This window comes from Mustela nigripes, chromosome 3 (genome assembly GCF_022355385.1).
Source record: "Mustela nigripes isolate SB6536 chromosome 3, MUSNIG.SB6536, whole genome shotgun sequence".
Taxonomy (NCBI): Eukaryota; Metazoa; Chordata; class Mammalia; order Carnivora; family Mustelidae; genus Mustela; species Mustela nigripes.
Window position 1 is genome coordinate 29,996,554 of NC_081559.1, and position 17,443 is coordinate 30,013,996.

The following is a 17,443-nucleotide window of genomic DNA, read 5'->3' on the forward strand; positions in this document are numbered from 1 at the left end:
TGCTTATCTAAAGATTGCAAACATCTATAAATCTAATGGGAGATCGAAGAGAAGAAGAACAGCAATTCTAGAAACAGAAAATCAACCACTTTCTGAAAGGTAGGACTGGCAGAGAAGCGAATCCAAAGAGACAGGAAGATAGACTGTGGGGGGAGGGGCCGGCTCCCTGCAAGCGGTGGAGAAACAGAGCACTAAATCAGAACTTTTAAAAGTCTGTTCCACTGAGGGACATCACTCCAGAGGCTAAACCAGGGTGAAGCCCATGCAGGGTCAGCATGGCCTCAGGTCCCACAGGGTCACAGAAGGATAGGGGGTGTCTGAGTGTCACAGAGCTTGCAGATATTAAAACGGGGAAGCTGGCTACAGAAACAGAGCGGAGGAGTGAGCTCTCAGCTTGGGGTTACCTTGAACTGGTCACAGGCTCAGTGAGCTCAGAACGCAACTGGAAGCCAGGGAGACAGGAGTAATTGGGCGCTATTTTCTGAGGGTGCACTGAGGAGTGGGGCCCCGAGCTCTCAGCTCCTCTGGACCACCAGAGACTGGGAGGCTGCCATTTTCATTCCCGTTCTCCAGAACTCTACAGAGGAACAAAAGCTCTTGAAAGCAAACCTGAGCTGATTACTCAGCCAGACCCCTAGTAAGGGTGGTACAATTCCACCTGGGGCAAAGACACTTGAGAATCACTACAACAGGCCCCTCCCCCAGAAGATCAACAAGAAATCCAGCCAGGACCAAGTTCACCTACCAAGGAGTGCAGGTTTAATACCAAGGAGAGCAACAGAATTCCAGAGAAGGAGAAAGCAAAGCATGGAACTCATGGCTTTCTCCCCATGATTCTTTAGTCTTGCAGTTAATTTAATTTTTTTCAATTTTTTTTCTTCTTCGCTAATTTTTTTTTAATTTTTACCCTTTTCTTTTTTAACGTTTTTTAACTAGTTTATCTAATATATATACATATATCTATACACGTATATATATATATATATATATTCTTTCTTTTTATATTTTTTCTTTTTTTAATTGTTTCTTTCTTTTTTTTCTTCTTCTTTTTTTTTTTTCCTGAACCTCTTTATATCCCCTTTCTCCCCACCATGATTTGGGATCTCTTCTGATTTGGTTAAAGCGTATTTTCCTGAGGTTTTTAGTATTTAGTATTTAGTATACCCTTTCCTGAGGTCTTTAGTATTTAGTATACCCTTTTAGTATTTTTCTTGCTCCTTCATATACTCTTATCTGAACAAAATGACAAAGCAGAAAAATTCACCACAAAAAATAAATAAATAAATAAATAAATAAAAAGAGCAAGAGGCAGTACCAAAGGCTAGGGACCTAATCAATACAGTTATTGGTAATATGTCAGATCTAGAGTTCAGAATGAGGATTCTCAAGATTCTAGCCAGGCTCAAAAAGGCATGGAATATATTAGAGAAATCCACTCAAAAGATATAAAAGCCTTTTCTGGAGAAATAAAAGAGCTTAAATCTAACTAAGTTGAAATAAAAAGCTATTAATGAGGTACAATAAAAAAATGGAGGCTCTCACTGCTAGGATAAATGAGGCAGAAGAAAGAATTAGCAATATAGAAGACCAAATTACAGAGAATAAAGAATCTGAGCAAAAGAGCAACAAACAGCTACTGGACCATGAGGGGAGAATTCAAGAGATAAGTGACACCATAAGATGAAACAACATTAGAATAATTGAGATTCCAGAAGAAGAAGAAAGAGAGAGGGGAGCAGAAGTTATATTGGAGAGAATTTCCCTAATATGGCAAAGGGAACAAGCATCAAAATCCAGGAGGTGCACAGAACCCCCCTCAAAATCAAAGAGAATAGGTCCACACCCCATCACCTAATAGTAAAATTTACAAGTCTTAGTGACAAAGAGAAAATCCTGAAAGCAGCCCGGGAAAAGAAGTCTGTAACATACAATGGTAAAAATATTAGATTGGCAGCAGACTTATCCACAGAGACCTGGCAGGCCAGAAAGACCTGGCATGATATATTTGGAGCACTAAATGAGAAAAACATGCAGCCAAGAATACTATATCCAGCTAGGCTATCATTGAAAATAGAAGGAGAGATAAAAAGCTTCCAGGACAAACAAAAACTGAAAGAATTTGCAAACACCAAGACAGCTCTACAGGAAATATTGAAAGGGGTCCTCTAAGCAAAGAGAGGGCCTAAAAGTAGTAGATCAGAAAGGAACAGAGACAAAATAGAGTAACAGTCACCTTACAGGCAATACAATGGCATTAAATTCATATCTCTCAATAGTTACCCTGAATGTTAAGGGCTAAATGCCCCAATCAAAAGATACAGGGTGGGCACCTGGGTGGCTCAGTGGGTTAAGCCACTGCCTTTGGCTCAGGTCATGATCTCAGGGTCCTGGGATTGAGTCCCATATCGGGCTCTCTGCTCAGCAGGGAGCCTGCTTCTCTCTCTCTCTCTGACTGCCTCTTTGTCTACTTGTGATCTCTCTCTGTCAAATAAATAAATAAAATATTTAAAAAGAAAAGATACAGGGTATCAAAATGGATAAAAAAACAAAACCCATCTATATGTTGCCTACAAGAAACTTATTTAAGACCCTAAGACACCTCCAGATTTAAAGTGAGGGGCTGGAAAATAATTTACCATGCTAATGGACATCAGAAGAAAGCTGGGGTGGCAATCCTTATATCAGATCAATTAGATTTAAGCCAAAGACTATAATAAGAGATGAGGAAGGACACTATATCATACTCAAAGGATATGTCCAACAAGAAGATCTAACAATTTTAAATATCTATGCCCCCAACGTGGAAGCAGCCAACTATATAAACCAATTAACAACAAAATCAAAGAAACACATCAACAATAATACAATATTAGTAGGGGACTTTAACACTCCCCTCACTGAAATGGACAGATCATCCAAGCAAAAGATCAACAAAAAAATAAAGGCCTTAAATAACACACTGGACCAGATGGACATCACAGATATATTCAGAACAGTTCATCCCAAAGCAACATAATACACATTCTTCTCTAGTGCACATGGAACATTCTCCAGAATAGATCACATCCTGGGTCCTAAATCAGGCCTCAACCAGTATCAAAAGATTGGGATCATTCCCTGCATATTTTCAGACCACAAGGCTCTGAAGCTAAACTCAATCACAAGAGGAAATTTGAAAAGAACCCAAATACATGGAGACTATAAAGCATCCTTTTAAAGAATGAATGGGTCAACCAGGAAATTAAAGAAGAATTGAAAAAATTCATGGAAACAAATGATAATCAAGACACAACAGTTCAAAATCTGTGGGACACAGCAAAGGCAGTCCTGAGAGGAAAGGTACAAGCCTTTCTCAAGAAACAAGAAAGGTCTCAAGTACACTTCCTAACCCTACACCTAAAGGAACTGGAGATAGAACAAGAAAGAAACCCTAAATCCAGCAGGATAAGAGAAATCATAAAGATCAGAGCAGAAATTAATGAAATAGAAACCAAAAAAAACAATAGAGCAAATCAACGAAACTAGGAGCTGGTTCTTTGAAAGAATTAATAAGATTGATAAACCCCTGGCCAGACCTATCAAAAAGAAAAGAGAAAGGACCCAAATAAATAAAATCATGAATGAAAGAGGAGAGATCACAACTAACACCAAAGAAATGCAAACAATTATAGGAACATACTATAAGCAACTCTATGCAAATAAATTAGACAATCTAGAAGAAATGGATGCATTCCTAGAGACATATAAACTACCACAACTGTACCAGGAAGAAATAGAAAACCGACACAGACCCATAACTAGAAAGGAGATTAAAACAGTCATCCAAAATCTCCAAACAAACAAAAGCGAAGGGCCAGACTTCTTCCCAGGGGAATTTTACCAAACATTTAAAGAAGAACTAATTCCTATACTCCTGAAACTGTTCCAAAAAATAGAAATGAAAGGAAAACTTCCAAATTCATTTTATGAGGCCAGCATCACCTTGATCCCAAAACCAGACAAAGATCCTATCAAAAATAGAACTACGGACCAATCTCCTTGATGAACACAGATGCGAAAATTCTCACCAAAATACAAGCCAGTAGAATTCAATAGTACATTAAAAGGATTATTCACCACAACAAAGTGGGATTTATTCCAGGGCTGCAAGGTTGGTTCAACATCCACAAATCAATCAATGTGATACAACACATCAATAAAAGAAAGAAAGAACAAGAACCATATGATACTCTCAATAGATGCTGAAAAAGCATTTGACAAATTACAGCATCCCTTCCTGATCAAAACTCTTCGAAGTGTAGGGAAAGAGGGCACATACCTCAATATTATCAAAGCCATCTGTGAAAAACCCACCACAAATATCATTCTCAATGGAGAAAAACTGAAAGGGATGTCCATTATCACCACTGCTATTCAACATAGTACTAGAAGTCCTAACCTCAGCAATCAGACAACAAAAGGAAATTAAAGGCATCCAAATCAGCAAAGAAGTCAAACTATCACTCTTCACAAATGATATAAAACTATATGTGGAAAACCCAAAGGACTCCACTCCAAAACTGCCAAAACTTGTACAGGAATTCAGTAAAGTGTCAGGATATAAAATCAATGCACAGAAATCAGTTGTATTTCTCTACACCAACAACAGGACAGAAGAAAGAGAAATTAAGGAGTCAATCCTATTTACAATTGCACCCAAAACTATAACATACCTAGGAATAAACCTAACCAAAGAGGCTAAAAATCTATACTCAGAAAACGATAAAGTACTCATGAAAGAAATTGAGGAAGACACAAAGAAATGGAAAAATGTTCCATGCTCCTGGATTGGAAGAACAAATATTGTGAAAATGTCTATGCTACCTAAAGCAATCTACACATTTAATGCAATCCCTATCAAAATCCTACCCATTTTTTTTTCAAAAAATGGAACAAATAATTGTAAAATTTATATGGAATGAGAAAAGACCTTGAATAGCCAAAGGAATATTGAAAAAGAAAGCCAAAGTTGGTGGCATCACAATTCTGGACTTCAAGCTCTATTACAAAGTGGTAATCATCAAGACAGTATGCTACTGGCACAAAAACAGACACATAGATAAGTGGAACAGAATAGAGAGCCCAGAAATAGACCCTCAACAATATGGTCAACTAATCTTCAACAAAGCAGGAAAGAATGTCCAATGGAACAAAGGCAGCCTCTTCAATAAGTGGTGTTGGGAAAATTGGACAGCAACATGCAGAAAAATGAAATTGGACAATTTCCTTACACCACAAATGAAAATAGACTCAAAATGGATGAAGGACCTCAATGTGAGAAAGGAATCCATCAAAATCCTTGAGGAGAACACAGGCAGCAACCAATTCGACCTCAGCTGCAGCAATGTCTTCCTAGGAACATCGTTAAAGGCAAAGGAAGCAAGGGCAAAAATGAACTATTGGGATTTCATCAAGATCAAAAGCTTTTGCACAGCAAAGGAAACAGTTAACAAAACCAAAAGACAACTGACAGAATGGGAGAAGATATTTGCAAACAACATATCAGATAAAGGGCTAGTGTCCAAAATCTATAAAGAGCTTAGCAAACTCAACACCCAAAGAACAATCCAATCAAGAAATGGGCAGAAGACATGAACAGACATTTCTGCAAAGAAGACATCCAGATGGCCAACAGACACATGAAAAAGTGCTCCATATTACACAGCATCAGGGAAATACAAATCAAAACCACAATGTGATATCACCTCACACCAGTCAGAATGGCTAAAATTAACAAGTCAGGAAATGACAGATGCTGGTGAGGATGCGGAGAAAGGGGAACCCTCCTACACTCTTGGTGGGAATGTAAGCTGGTGCAACCACTCTGGAAAACAGCATGGAGGTCCCTCAAAATGTTGAAAATAGAACTACCCTATGACACGGCAATTGCACTACTGGGTATTTACCCTAAAGATACAAACGTAGTGATCCGAAGGGGCACGTGCGCCGGAATGTTTATAGCAGCAATGTCTACAATAGCCGAACTATGGAATAAACCTAGATGTCCATCAACAGATGAATGGATAAAGAAGATGTGTTATATACACACAATGGAATACTATGCAGCCATCATAAGGAATAAAATCTTGCCATTTGTGACGAGATGTGGATGGAACTAGAGGGTATCATGCTTAGTGAAATAAGTCAATCAGAGAAAGACAACTATCATATGATCTCCCTGATATGAGGAAGTGGAGATGCAACATGGGAGGTTAAGGGGGTAGGAGATGAATAAATGAAACAAGATGGGATTGGGAGGGAGACAAACCATAAGTGACTCTTATTCTCACAAAACAAACTGAGGACTGCTGGGCGGAGGGGGGGAAAGAGAGGGGGGTGGAGTTATGACAATGGGGAGGGTATGTGCTATGGTGAGTTCTGTGAAGTGTGTAAATCTGGCAATACATAGACCCGTACCCCTGGGGATAAAAATATATGTTTATAAAAAATAAAAAAAAATTTTAAAAACCACCTATTTGCAGAGTTGGCTGCATAAATAAATTAGAGAAAATACTTATATTAGAGAATATAGATACTTCTTAAATACATTTCCTATTCTGTTTATCATGATGGTCCCAATTCCATCACTATTGATTACTTTCTGAAATGCTGAGTTGCTGTAAATAGTTAAGGGGCTAGGGATTATAGAAGGGGCAAGATACATAAAAGGTTGATGAAAAGTCAATAAAATATTTCATAAGCACCTACTACTTCAACATAATTTGTGTTGGAGGAGGGGATAAAGATACAAAGTTGCATTTATTTTTTTCATTAAACAAGCATTTACTGAGTACCCAGTATGCACCATGCATTGTGTTAGCAGATAGAAAGATCAAATGACAAAATACAATTCCAGCCCTAGAGAAGTTTTAACTTACAATTCTTCCCTAATTTTCCATATCAAAAAGACAAGTGGACTGAGTATAAAATTTCTCCCTACTCACTTATTATTGTCCTAAATCTTACTCACTCATCCCCTTCCCCAACTCAAGAACTCCTTCCATGCATATGCTTTTCATGGCTGAAGCTCAAGTGGGAAATGTGCCTCCTCATATTTACAATGGCTAACTGCTCACCCCTTTAAGCCTTTTATAAATATTTTCTTCCAAGATCTGTATCTATTTTTATTATCAAGGCAGGGATGGGGTAAAATGGAGATGGAAATCAGCAGCACTATCAGTTCTTCCCTTCAGAATCTCCTCCCTGTGCATTCCTGTTACTTAGCCCTTCTGCTCTGGTTTTTATTTAGTTGGTTGGATGGTTGGTTGGTTGGTTGGTTGGTTGGTCGGTTTTGTTGATCAAGGATGAACTTACATCCACACATTATAATCACCCAAAGTCTGGAGTTTACCCTAGGGTTAACTCTTGGTGTTGTATATTTTGTGGGTTTGGACATATATGGAGTGACATATATCTGACATAAATCCATCATTAAATCATACAGAGAATTTTTACTGCCCTAAAAATCCTATGTGCTCTGCCTTTTCATCTCTCCTTGCCCCAGCCCCTGGAAACCACTGATCTTATTATTTCCTTCTCAGTTTTACCTTTTCCAGAATGTCATATAGTCAGAATTGTGCAGTATGTAGGATTTTCAGGTTGGCTTCTCTCACTTAGTAATATACATCTAAATTTCTTCCATGCCATTTCATATCCTGAAAGCTCATTTCTTTTTAGCACCAAGTAATATTTTATTGTCTGGACATAACATAGTTTATTTATCCATTCACCTACTGAAGGACATCTTGGTTGCTTCCAGGTTCTGACAATTATGAATAAAGCTGCTTATAAACATTCGTGTGCAGGTTTTCATGTGGACATAAGTTTTCAACTCCTTTGGGTAAATACCAAGGAGTGTGATTGCTAGATCATATGGTAAGGGTATGTTAAGTTTTGTAAGAAACTGCCACATTGTCTTCCAAAATGGCTATACCATTTTGCATTCCCACCAACAATGAGTTAGAATTCCAATTGCTTCACATCCTTGCCAGCATTTAGTGTTGTCAGTATTCTGGATATGGGCCATTCTCACTGGTATGCAGTTACATTTTATTGTTTTAATTGCCCCTATTTTTATGTGGACATACCCACCCACTGCTTTCAATGTGGAAGAAGCCTCATAGAAGAGAAGGTGTTCTGAGCCAGAATCTATCTTCTAAACCCTTAGAAAATAGAATCATAGTCATTCTTCATATTCCAACACACATAATGCACCACCTACGCAATGGTTTTCCTGAAAGCTGCTTGAAGTTTCATAGGCATGAAGGGCTAATGCCAGTGTCAAAAGCAAGTTGCTAATGCCCCAGGTAGAAAGCAGAAAATCATATGCCTTATTGGCCATAACAGCAAAAGTGTTGATTTCAGGGTCTAAACACAGCTAATTGATCAGCACTTATTTAATAAATACTTATTCTATTACTTATTTTCTCTTATTCATCCCCTCCCTTACTCCTCATAAACTTATACTATGGAGATGAAGGCTCATAATATAAACATAAGGTATTATATGCACCTAGGACATTAAAAGGGCCTGGTAAATTGTAAAGTAGTACTAAAATGTTAACATAAATATTAAATTCACAAATGGGACGAGGAGAAGAATTTTTACACTAATAGAATGGAGGTATAACCACTTCAGAACTATAACACGATGATATATAGTTATTCCTTTCTAAAGGAGACACAACCTAATTCAAGTTTAAAAATAAAAATAAAGAAGGAGTGCCTGGGTGGCTCATTGGTTTAAGCTCCTGACTCTTGATATCAGCTCAGGTCTTGATCTCAGGGTTGTGAGTTCAATCGCCACATAGGGCTCCATACCCAGTAAAAACAAACAAACAAACAAAAACAAAACAAAACAAAACAAAACAAAAAAAAAAAACAGAAAAGAAAAGAAAAAAGAAAAAAAACCAAGTTATGTGTGCCATCATTATCAAGGTCTAGATGGCCATAGACTTGCCTTCCAAGTGGTAATTCTGAGTCATTCTTTAAACTCCACCACAAAAAAATACCTTACAATTCTGTCTGGGCTAGTATCCATCCCTTATGTTGAAGGACTTTAAACCAAATTACAATTAAGATTCACCTGAGAATGTATTAACTCCTCTATCTATTAACAATAAGTTACTATGAACATGAATAGAGAGTCTGAAAATCTTAACTGAGAGGTGAGGGCATGGAAGGACCACACTGGGCTTAGCACAGCATCCTTCCATGAAGAAGGACCAACATGAACACTAAAAAGGTGTGGCCTTTGTTCTTGGTCAGTTTTCCTCAGATCAGTGCAAAGCAAACATGTGTAGGGACAGTATGTGTGGTCTTACCTAGTGTTGTGTACAAGAATATCTGTGGCCTTACAAAATCAGGGGAAATATCAAAGCTTAAAATAGCACAGAGGGCCATGGAGTATAGGGTAATTGTGTACAAAAAGAATGGTTCCTTAAGAGTAAGTCTAGAAAAATGGGACACATGATAGTTTATATTTTTATTTTATTTTCTTGTAAATGTGAGGGGGCCATGAATGTTCAAAGAAATTGGAAATTTTGGTCAAAAATGTCAGCATTTATATTATTTATTGGATGTCTTAAACTTATTTTTTTTCCCCTCAAACTTACAGGATTCCATGTGTTGAATATTTTGTCAAACTTCTTAATTTCCCGCCCCACTTTGATTATATGCAGTTGGCAAGTGTTTCTGCAAATAGTCTGTGGTAAGAACAGCCAGCTTCCTGAGAGATCTCCCTTTCCTAGTGGAAAGTTGTTGCAAGGCATGGGTGTCCTACCAGAGGCTATATGCCCTTGTCTTACCCCTTCCTGGCCAATGAAATAAGGGAAGAATTGGTGATCATCTATTATGAGGTTGGCCATGTCAAAGAAAACCGTGTACACCATCCTCTTGACTCATTCTTCATTCCAACCGAATGTTGACTCCCAAGAAAACTTCTGGAACCATATGTTGAAGGTTTGGTTGGCCTGCTTTCCTCTTTACCTGATTTCAACTGTGGAATGGATTTTCTGTAAGCAAAGAAGTAGATCGCCATCTAAAATCATTTGGGGACTGCATAGAGTATGACTTTGTGTCTTTTCTTATATAATCAGGTATCCTTTTGGTTCTTAATGAAAGGCACTTCTATTTTCTTTGCTGAGATGATGGTGGGGTGGGATGGATCTTCACTGTGTCTGTCTTCTCTCCCCACAAATTCAGATAAAATCTTACGGATCCAAAGAGATAACACATTGCCTCTATATCTGTTAAGGGATCTATAAATAGCACCCAATCAGTTGTATGTGACTGGCCTCAGATTCCTATGCAGGGACACATCCCTGATAGTATTTGCAAGGACAATCCTAACGAACCTGGCAATCATGTGCTGAGACACCCAGTTCATCAACAGAGTGTCAGGACTCCACTTCAAGAAGATCCTGACTACAGTGGCTTTTGTCATTCATAGTTAGTGGTAACTATTATGCCATTTTAATGGGATTCTTAAGCTCACAAATGAAGCAAGACATTTTGGGGGGTTTTTGTTTTGTTTTGTTTGTTTTTGATTATGCCTTTTTTCTTCCTCTTCTTCTAAGCTTTCAAGAAATGATAAAGGAGAAAAGTGCCTTATACGTGTGATCTGAATATCCTAAAAGCTGCAGGACACAAGTAACAGCAGGAACAAGCATGGCCGAAAAGAAAAGGTTTTACTCAAATAAGTATCTACAGCAAAAAGAAACACAAGTAACAAATACTTCTGCCAGCTGCAGCCTGTTTTCTGATCATGAATCCTGAGATGTATTTAACAGAAGATATCTAAATAATTAACTTCATAGTGAGCCAATGACAGTGTTTAGTCACATAGAACAAACTTAAACTAAGAGACAAAGAAAAGGTTCAATTCAAAAAGAAATTGTAAAAGCCACTGCTGTGGTTCTATTTTTGCAGGATAATTAAACTGATTTAAGGAAATGATGGGATTAAGAGACAGAAATTGAGAGGTCATCTAATCTACCAGTTTTTCAAAAGCCAATCCTCTGATCTGTGCTGGTCTGAGATATTGTTTTCACAGTTAATGGCCAAATGAAATAATGTAGGAAAATGAATGAGTTCTTTAACAAAGCATTCAATATAGACTATTGCTCTTTATCTTAAAATTAATGTTTTCTAACTTTTAGGTGGAAATGTTCTTCCTTAAAGGAATTTTAGTCATATCTTTATTGACTAAAATTCCTTTAAGGAAGAACATTTCCACCTAAAAGTTAGGAAATTGTTGGTTTTGTTTGTAGTATCTTTGATCAAAATGTAAAGTAATCCTTTGTTCCTTAATTTTTTTCTTTTGGAAATTATACTGGTTTTTGCAATTTTAGAAGGCATTCATTGAACTGCCCTGCATTCAAGAAATACTCATTTAAACCTGAAAACTGGAATCCTGCATCATATTTTTTTTTCCAGAAATAGAGGATATTTTATAATATCCCTGGATAATACTTGTCTATCCTAAAGACATTACACCATTAGAAATTATTTTTTACTTCTAATATCAATCTCTCAAAAGAGGGTTATATTACAAAACTTGTTTTTCTCCTGCCCAATATCATAGAAATTGAAAGATGAATACAGGACACTTAAAATATCTAGTTGAACTGCTTCCTTTCCTGTAGATGTGGAGATGGAGGCAGCCAACAGCAGAGACTGGATCTGTATTATATGATGGGGTAACTACACTGACATCATTTTACATCTTGTCCAAACTCTTTCCCATTTGCCAGAGGGGCTCCCTCCTTAAACAGCAGATTCTAATTGCCAGGAAAAACTTTTGCAGATTTTGGCAAGCTTTGGTTCACTGTGAGTTTTGCCTAGACCATGCATCCATTATAAAAATAACAATATTAATATAAATTACATGTCATCTGAATATTAATTGTTTACTTCTTACACATATCCTATGTAGAGAAAGCTTTCATATGGGGACATTCTTGCCAACAGGATAATCAAAATGCCAGTGGAGTGTGGTATGATTGCACTGGTTGGGCTTACTTCAAGTTGTAGAAAAAGGAAAGCCAAACTAAAAATACTTTTTTCTTAAAATATCTCACAATTTGGAAAACAGCAATTTCTATTTACAACTGATACACACAGTAGAGCAGGATATGGAGAAAAATAACTGCACAATTTTTCAACAAACCAAGCTCTTCCACATTCAGCATTATGGTAGAATTCCAATATTTTTTAGGGAATCAGGTTTTCTGAAACGTGATCCAACTCAGATCCGTGTCTCTTTCTTTTTCTTTTTTTTTTTTTAACCCAAGATTTCTAGAATCCAACTTTCCTACACTTGCATATGTAAACATAGAACCATTATAGGGATGTTGATGTTTAAAAATTAGAGAGTGGGTATATGAAGTAGGAGAGATAAAAGTGGGAGATGGAGCGTAGAAGTGAGTTGAGAGAAATTGGAGGGGGAGACAAACCATGACTGTGGACTCTGAGAAACAAACTGGGGGTTTTGGAAGGGAAGTGGGGGGGGTTGGGTGACCCTGGTGGTGGGTATTAAGGAGGGCACATACTGCATGGAGCACTGGGTGTGGTGCATAAACAATGAATGCTAGAACACTGAAAAGAAATAAAATAAAATAAAATGGGGGGAAAAAGTGTTACAGAAAATAAAAAGCGAAATTGATTCTGCAATATTGGCCTTGTGATTTCATCTCTAGAAACCAGAAAGAAAGCAACACTTCACTCCTTGGTTGCTCGGCTATGAGGGTAGCTAGGGGACCTGAGGGAAGAATAGGCATATCTGGTGTGGGTGTCAATACTGTGCTTTGCCTACTTTGAACATTGGTGGGTATACTTCCAGTAGACCACCATTTGACACTTCGGAGATTTATAAAACTTGCCTCAGTGGGATATCCTATTAGCATGGAGGAAGTATTATATAAATGAAAACCTAGATGATGCTTAATTTGCATATATACATGTAAACAAATGCACAAAAATATGTGGATGGTTGTTCCTGTAACTCATCTGTATGACTATATATTTAACTGAAGAAACCTTTGTTCTTTTTCACTACCTTATTGTACTCACATGTAGGTGTGTTTGGGATCATTGATAGCCCTGGTTTATTCATTTCAGCTTCTTGCAACAAAGGCCATCTCTGCTCACTCCATCTCATCTCCAGAGTAGTTTGCCTTTTCCTGTGCACACTCATTGCCACAAATAATGCTTCCTAATGTATGAAACTTAACTCATTCCTTCCTGCCTGGCCAAATTCAACTTCTAGCCCTGTCAATACTGCTTACCATGTCAATTCGATCTCTTATAAGAGGAATTGAGATTTTTCTCTTCTCTTCAATGATTACCCCCCATTCTTCTGATCATAGCATACTGTTGTGTTTTTATGAAGATAAGACTTAGCATAATCCCCTTCAGGTTCTATCCATTTTGATGCAAATGGTGGGTATTTATCCTTTCTGATGGCTGGGTAATATTCCATTGTCTTTCTCTGATTGACTTATTTCATTTAGCATAATACCCCCCAGTTCTGTCCACACTGATGTAAATAATAGGTATTTATTCTTTCTGATGGCTGGTAATAGTCCCTTGTATTACTGAACCACATCTTCTTTATCTATTCATCTGTGGAAATGCATCTCTACTCCTTTCATAGTTTGGTTATTATGGGCGTTGTTGCTATGAACATTGGAGTGCATGTACCCCTTTTTTTTTCACTACATCTGTGTCTTTGGGGTAAATACCTAAGGGTGCAATTGCTGGGTCATAGCATAGCACTACTAAACGGGATTATGCTAAGTGAAAGAAGTCAGTCAGAGAAAGACAATTATCACATGATTTCATTCATATGTGGAACACAAGGAACAACATGGAGGACCAAAGGGGTAGGGAAGGAAAACTGGAAGGGGAAGAATCAGAAAGGAAGACCATGAGAGATTCTGGACTCTGTGAAATAAACTGAGGGTTTCAGAAGGGAGGGATGGGGGATGGTGTAGCTGAGTGATGGGCATTAAGGAGGGCACATGTTGTGAAGAGCACTGGGCATTATGTAAGTAATGGATCATAGAACACTACATCAAAAACTAATGATGTACTATATGTTGGCAAACTGAGCATGATAAAAAAAGGAGATAAGACTTATATTTTTCTTTTTTTATCCTTTTAAACATTTATATTACACAAAAATATGCAATTATGACAAATAACTATGTATGTATTATTATTCTCAACAGAATTTTATTCACAGTTGGATATTTAATCGATATGCATTTCTCTATAAAATCTTAATGAAGATTTAAGTGGGAGCTGTATGCAAGTGAAATTGCATGGGAGCTAAAATAATGATCCATAGCTTTGCCACTGTGATTTTTGTTTTGGAACTCAAAATGCCTGCTCTCAGCTGACTTATTCGCTAAGCAAGGTAAAAATATTGGAGGTTTTTGTTCTGTTTTGTTTTGCTTAGCAGATATTCTTTTGTGGACAAATAGATTCTGACATAATAGGGGGAGGGTTAGCATTGTTTCAATCCCCAGTTCAATCTCTGCTTTCCCTCTGGATGGCCCAGCAGCAATGCTTAATAAATAACTGATTCTAGGAAGCTTAAAAGAAATAGTTTCTATAAAGAAATTCATTATATTTAAGGGCAAAACTATACCACTTGCCAAAATTAACTTATAAAGAAGTAAATATTATTCAGATACACATACCATCTCTTAACATATGGACATCAACATCTGTTAAAATATTTTCATGTTTCTGTTTGGAATTGCTTGGAAGCCACCGTTTCCTGAAGGTGACATCACTGGGCTATCCAGTGAATTGAGGCAAAGAAGGGTGGTTATGGTGATGAGGGAGCACGAGGCTGGCTGAGGACAAAGCAAAAGCTGGCCACTTGTACCCCCGCCCCCATCCGCTTCCCCTCTGTCATATGTGTAGCATCCCTCAGGCAGCCCTGACTGCCATGAACAATAAGCAAATAGTTAACTTGCAGAGCTCACAATCCTGCTAGACAGGAGTCTCCCTTGGCTTACAAATGTCTTAAATCTCACTAACAAAGATGATTAATAGCAGGATTTTGACACCCCACCAAAAAAGTCTCCCAACTATCTTAATGTTAATGGCTGGTCTAAAGACAACATTGATCCAGCCAAGGGCAAGGACTCCGGCAGGCCTGGTACATCCTGGCACCTTGTAGGCCCTCTTTAGCATATGAAAACTTCCTTCTCCTCACCTTCCCCCAACCGCAAGGTACATAACATGCCTACCCTCACAACCTGGGGCAGCAGCTCTTCCTGCCCACAGGTCCTGTCCCCGTGTTTTAATAAACCACCATTTTGCACCAAAGATGTCTCAAGAATTCTTTCTTGGTCATCGGCTCCAGACCTGAGCCCACCGAACCTCACCTAGGTTCTAGAACTTCATCAATGGTGTGCACATTCTCTGGTATTTGTACCCACATCTTAAGAAGCGGACCATAGTGTATATCGGTCAATGGGCTGATGGAGTTTCATTGCTATTTTGAAATGTTTCAAGCAAAAAGAAGAGCACATGCATTCCATGGTATATCATACTCTCCCTGGCTTTACTAATGGATGAAGATGGTTGACCAGCAGATGTAATATGGTAGGCTTGACAAAAACTTTGCCAATTTCTCTTCTCTTTGCTTCTTAGTACTTACTTACCCACTCTACTAAAAAAGACACTACCAAAGTACCAATGCATGTGGTAAGAAAGCATGGTATGATCTCTATGAACTCCAGAGCTAGATTACACTGGTTAAGACTTCTTACCCTCTTTTTTTTCTTTCTTTTTTTTTTTTTTTTTTTTTTTTTGTGCCAGGGAACCCTTTGGCACTCTGGTGAAACTAATGAACATCTACTTAGAATCAAGTGCTGTTTTTAAACAACTTTAATGAGATGTAACTGAAGTAAATAAACTATTTTCAATGTGCAATATAAGTAGCCTTACATATGTAAATATCCATGAAACCATCACCATGATCAAGATAAAAATATTTGATAACTCCCAAAAGATCTTTCATGCCCTTTACAATGGAGTGCCCCCTTCATATCATCCCTAGGCAGCCAGTGACCTTCACTAGATTATTTTACATTTTCTGCAATTTTATATAAGTAGAATTGCATATTATATGTTCTTTTTGTCATTTATAAATGTCAATTAGATCAAGGTGGTTGATAATATTCAAATCTTTTTCACCTTTCCTGATTAAAAAATCAGCAAGATAATTTTTTCAGTGTGATATTAATTGCTAAGAGAATTGTGACTCTTTCTGCTGTATTTGTAAACTTGTCTATTTCTCTCTTTAATATTGTCTGTTTTTGGTTCATGTATTTTTAGGCTCAGTTATGAGGCACAAACACAGTTACTGTATGATTTCTCTTTTATCATTGTGAAAAAAAAGTCCTCTGTATCTGAAGTGGTACTCTGTGTTGAAGTATATTCATCTGATGTGACAATGGCTCTAAATTTTCAATGTTAACTGTTTTCATGGTATATCTTTTTCCATCCATTCACTTTCAACCTATCTTTGTTTTTATATTTAAAGTGTGTTTCTGATAGGAAACTTCTAAAAGGATCTCATTTTATTAACTACTCTATTAATTTCTGCCTTTTCATGAAAGTGTTTTAAAAAATTAACATTTAATATAATTAATGATATTGTTTGATTTTGGTGTACCGTTTTATTGTTTTCTGTTTCTTTTAGCTGTTCCTCAGTTCCGTCTTTTCTTCCTTTCTTTGGATTAATTGAATTTTTTTTAGCATTCTACTTTAATTTAAATTTCTTTTTTTGGAAAACAAGATCCTTTTCTGGCTAGATACCCCCCCCCCCTTTTTGTGGTTGCTCTAGGAATTAAAATATACATGCCTAAACTAATAAGTTTACATATAATTGATACTGTACTATGTCATGTAAGTATGTTTATGTTACATTTGACTTATATATTACCTGTTATATATACTTATAAAATGTGTATATTACAATATATGTATTTGTATTTATGTACATATGCACACATATATTACCCTATCTAACAATTTTATATTTATAATCATACATATTTTAAAGAACCTAAAGGATAATATACCTATTATATTTAATCATATGTTTGCCATTTATGTTGTTATTCATTTATTCCCAAAGAAACATATTTTTCTTTGATATTTCTCTTGAGCTTGAAAAATTTTCCTGAGCATATTTGTACAGAGGTCTTCTGGTGGCAAAATCTTAGTTTGCTACATCTCAGGATGATGTCATTTCTGAAGAATATTTTCACTATATATAAAACTCTGATTTAACTTATTTTTCTTTTTTCTATTCAACACTTTAAAGATGTTGTTCCATTGTCTTTTTTTTTTTTTTTTTTTTTTTTTTTTTTTTTTTTTT